Source organism: Cynara cardunculus, assembly GCF_001531365.2.
Source record: "Cynara cardunculus var. scolymus isolate 2C chromosome LG 10, CcrdV1, whole genome shotgun sequence".
Taxonomy (NCBI): domain Eukaryota; kingdom Viridiplantae; phylum Streptophyta; class Magnoliopsida; order Asterales; family Asteraceae; genus Cynara; species Cynara cardunculus.
In genome coordinates this window covers 14293172-14298697 of record NC_037537.1, presented here as the reverse complement: position 1 = coordinate 14298697, position 5526 = coordinate 14293172, and positions in this window count along the sequence as shown.

Genomic DNA, 5526 nt, shown 5'->3' with positions numbered 1-5526 from the left:
CAGCGAAACCACTACTGAGATTATTACAACAAGGGGTTAGGGGTAGACAAACTTCTATTCAAAAAGGAAATAAAACCACTGTTAGCTAAAGCATCAAATACCATGCAACCTTTCAACCTAGACTACATCTTGCCTTTGCTCTTGCTAGAACCTTCGTCTTGAATCCAACCTGAAAACATTTTTAGGTTTTGAAAATATGGGTTACACCGAAAGGTCTAATGAAATTCTTGACCACTACTTTCATATAAAAATTATAACATGAAATGCATAAATAGTCAACTTTGGATGAATGTAGACTTTGTTTGGACCACATTTAATTCCAACACTACCAGTGTAGTTATGATAACCAAGATTTAAGGTAGCAATGGTTGAAGTAATCTTTGTGTGAATATGTGATACTGTACATATATGAGAATTAATAAAATATATGTGTACGCATATTCTTGGTTGAGGAAAGATTTAAAAATAGTAAACCTCCACTGCCTTTAATATTAAAACTTTACACCGCCTATGATAATATATATATATATATAAGTATATATAAACGAAATAAGATCAATCTTATCTTATCTTTTGGGAAATCTTTGAGAAAAAGAAAAAAAGTGTGTGGCGGTGAAGGTGTGTTCTTGAAAGAAAACCTGCGTAAAAGTGATTTGAAGATTCTGTGTTGATTATTTGAAACCTTGCTGTGTGATCTATCATCAAATCTGTGCATAAGGTGAGCTTTGTTATTAAAATCCTTATATGGTGTTATTTGAAATATATGAACTTCGATAGAGGATTTGATGAAGAAATGTAAATTGCTCTAGCAGTTGATTTGAACTTTATAAATCTAGGTTTTGGAACTGTTCTTGAAAAATAAAGAAGATTCTGCTTCTTTTAAATAGTTGAAGATGATATCCTATTTTTAAGTATTAAAGGGGTTTTGAGTATGAAAAATTATATTAAAGAACTGTTGGTTCTTGAGTTTCAAAGTTTTGAAATAAAACTATTATTGGTTAAAACTATAGAGGAGGATGTTCCTTCAAGACGGTTGTGACTTCGATCTGTCTTGTTTGGAAACATCTATAGATTTTGATGAGGAAATAAGGGTGGCATATCAATGAGAGGTGTTTCATGGGATAAGGGTGACCTATTAAGGAGAGGTGTACCTTTGGATATAAGGGTGTCATTTGTATGTGTGATCTTTATTATAGCTCTTACTATCATGTCTCTTAAGATTGCAATAGTTTTGAATTTTTATTTCTTTGTGATTTGAGGACTCAGGAATGTTGCTCTTATTAGAAATGATAGTAATGATGCTATTGAGAAAGAGGAAAATTTTGGCTTATGGCCAAAGGTTTTGGATAACCATGCTTTTGACAAAGTATACGAATTATGAGGAACCATAGAGGCTCTGGTTGGTCCTTGAAAAGAACCAGAGGAGCTCTGGTCATTTCTCGAGATTCAAACGAGATTCAAAGTACGCAAATTCTTACAAGGCTGAATACAAAGGGAAAGAATGTTAGGACTGAATTTCAGTGTTAAATTGTATTCATCTTGAAAGTTTGTAATTGTCTATAATTGTAAAGACATCATGTTTGACTTTTTAAGTCATATTGACTTGGACTAGAAGGGTTCTTAGTTTGACCCTATATATAAGTTTGTCTTCTAGTGTTTTAGGTAGAGGAGAGCTTCATTGTAATAATACGTATAGATTAAGAGTAATATAGAGACTTTGACTTGTTGACTTTTCCTCTCATCTCCTCTCAAGTTGTTCTTGATGATATTACGATTCTGCCACTGATTCTATGAAGATATCTGAAGATTGATCATATTGTGGACACACACTCTTCGAGTCATGTAAATCTTTTAACCCTATCTAAATTTCGAGGACGAAATGTTCTTTTTAGGAGAGGAGGATTATAATATTCGTGTTTCGTTAACTCGTACAAATTGGGTTAAATGCTCTCAGTATTAAATTATTCATATTATGTAGGTCTTGAAAGTTTGTAATTGTCTATAATTGTAAAGACATCGTGTTTGCCTATGATACAAGTCTTACAAAGCTTTTACTTGGACCAGAGGCTCTCTCTCTCTCTCTCTATATATATATATATATATATATATTGTATAGAGGCTCTGTGTCATAAAAGTTGTATTTCAATTTGTTCATAAAACTTCTTACTCTTATTTAAACTTAGAAAATTATTCATATAAAATAACTTTAGTAAGGAAGGACAAACCAAAGGGGCTCTGGTTGGTCTTCACACTTAAACCAGAGGAGCTCTGGTTGGTCTTTGCAACTGAGCCAGAAGTTATGGTTAGTAGGACCAGAGGCTCTGGTCCTATATAAGCTTTTAATTTGTACTCTTTATATAGTTGGAGAATATTTAAATTCATTTTATGTACTTGATTGAAAAGGTATGTTGAGAAGAGCTCTGGTTGGTATAACCCGAAGCTCTGGTCAATGGAACCAGATGGGATCTGGCCCTGGTATATGATGAATAAAATCTTTCTAAGTCTGGTCTTTACAACCAGAGAAATGCTGGTCTTTATGAATTATGGAATTATGTTCTCATTATATGAAAAGTTGATTTTAAATAATGTTTTGGTGATCTTCACCTTGCAACTACAAGGAAATAGGGATCTCACTAGACCTTCAGGTCTAACCCTAATTTTGTCTTTCAAATATGTATTTCAGGAACAGTTGAGTACGATGATAGTAAAGGGAAGAGAAAATATAACTTGTTTCCCTATGTGCATAACTATAAGAAGACCAACCTACGAATGTGTTTAGTTTGAAGCTATATGTTATGTAGTATAGGAACTTGTATTTTGGAATTTTTGGATTGTGCATTTTGTACTTTAGTTTCTTGTACTGTAGGACCTAAGTGGTGTAAAACTTGTATTTCACTAAATGAATTATGTGTTATATGCAATATGAGACGTGGGGTGTTACAGAAGTGGTATCATAGCATGAGTTTAAGGGATTTAGGTATTCAAATCATGATGCCTGTTTCATTGCATATTAAGGGTCCCAGACATAGTTAGCACCATTGGAAATAAATATGATAAGTTAAGGGATCAGTATGTAAGGTACATTCGAATTACATCTGGCCAATGTAATTATGGATCTATAGGTACATAACTGAACTTGGACACTTTATTATATATGGGAATGTGAATACGTGATTATTAACATTGAAATTTGTAGATGACTAGCCGATCTCGAAGGTCTGAAAGGATCACCCGCACAAATCCTAATGATGCAGAGGATTCCCTTACTGTTGCTCCAATTAATACATCAGAGGGTTGAGGCAGAGGTGGAAATAGAGGTAGCGGCAGAGGAAGAGGGTAAACCAGAGGCGGAAATAATTAATCTGAGACTCATGCTGACCATGGAGAATCTAAGTCTTAGATTGTTAATCAAGAGTAGATACCGATATGTTAGTTGAGAAAATGGGAAAATTAAGAGAAACATTGACATCCATCATGGAGATACTTGCCAAAATTGAAACCAAAAGAGTTGAGATAAATCCATCTATTCCAGTTATAAACAACAAAGAAGGAGATATCAAAATGTTTCTAACCTGCAAACCTCCAACCTTTTCTGGAGAATGAGATCCAGTTAAAGTCTGTATTCAGCACTATCAGATGCTCAGAGGCAAATAAAGTCAGATTTACTGTTTCTGTATTAAAGTCTAACGCACTGTTCTGGTGGGAAGTCGAATCATTGGCTAGAACAGATATCTACAAAAGTTATCTTGGACAAAGTTTGTAAACAAGAGCAATTTTGTTCAAAGGCAGCTTTAAGACAAATGGAAGAAGACTTCTTGAAACTGGAACAAGGTACATGAACTGTTCGGGAATATACAGAGAAGTTCATTCAATATTCGTGATTTGCTGAGCATTATATCTCATCCAAATCCAGAAAAGTAGAAAGATATATTTGGGGTTTAAAACCATCTATTCGGGAATTTGTGATTGCCATGAACCCTGCTATGTTTTCTTTGACTGTGGATGCAGCAGAGGTTACTGAGAGAAATAAAAATAGGCAGGAAGAGGGAAAAGTTGCTGAAAAGAGAAAATGGGAAGGACATTCAACAGGTTATCGAGGAACAAAATCTGTGAAATATGCTAATAAACCTGTTCAGAAATTTAGTGGAAAAGCCTGTCCCTGGTGTCATCAAATTCATCAAGGCGACTATAAAACAGATTTGAGAAAATGTTATCAGTGTGCCAAGGCAGATCATTTGTCAAGGAACTACCCAATTGCTAAAAGATGTTTCAGTTGTAATTCACTGGATCATCTTCGACCTAATTGCCCACAATTAAAGACTCCACAACTGACTATGGGAAGTAATACCTCAAGTGCTCGTGGAAGATCAAATATAAATAGAGGAGGGTAAAAAGGGGCGCGGGGTCGATCATTTCAGATGACAAAAAACGAGGCCGAAACTACACCAAATGTAGTAACATGCACATTTCTCATAAACTCTCTATATGCTAAGGTGTTGTTTGATTCAGGTGCAAACTTTTCGTTTGTATCACCATCATTTGCCAAGTATGCATGCATGAATTCTATGCCACTTGACGATAAATTAGTAGTTGACACTACTAATAGTCAAGAATATGTTGCTTATGTATTCGATAACTGTGCCATTGTTATTGAGGGGTGTGAGTTACCGATTCGACTGTTTCCAATGCCGATGAAAGAATTTGATGTAGTAGTAGGGATGGATTGGTTGGTAGAAAATCAGGCCAGTATTGTCTGCAATAGAAAAATGATCAGAATTACCTTACTAGACAGAGGGTCAGTTGTTATGTATGATGATCGTCAAAATCATCATACCAACCTTTTATCTATATTAAAAGCCCGAAAGTGTATTCAGAAAAAGTGTCAGGGGTATTTGGCTTATGCAATTGATGCAAAGAAAGAAAAAGAGAAGCAATAACTGATTCCAGTTGTTAGTAAATATCCAGAAGTCTTTTCAGAAGACTTATCTAGTCTACCGCCAGACAGAGCTATTGAATTTGGGATTGATCTTATACCTGGGGCAGCACCATTAACTAAAGCACCATACCGATTAGTTTCATCAGAACTAAAATATTTAGTTACTCCGTTAAAAGATATGCTAGACAAGGGATTCATTAGACCCAATACTTCACCATGGGGAGCTCCAGTCCTTTTTGTTAAAAAGAAAGATGGGTCTATGTGGATGTGTATAGATAACCGAGAGTTGAACAAATTGACGATAAAAAATAAATACCCATTACCAAGGATCGATGATTTGTTTGATCAACTAGTGAGAGCTAGTTATTTTTCAAAGATTGATTTAAGATCAAGATACCATCATGTTGGGTTCAAGTTAGAGCGTTAAAGTTGTATTCAAGTTTCTCCTTAGAATAGTTTTATTATGTAATAGTGTAGTTTTTCTATTCCTAGTATAAATAGTATTTCCCTTTGTAATTGTCATTAACCGAGTCATTAGCAGATTTGTAATCAAGATTACAGCTGTAAATTTCTCTATCTCAATCTAATCA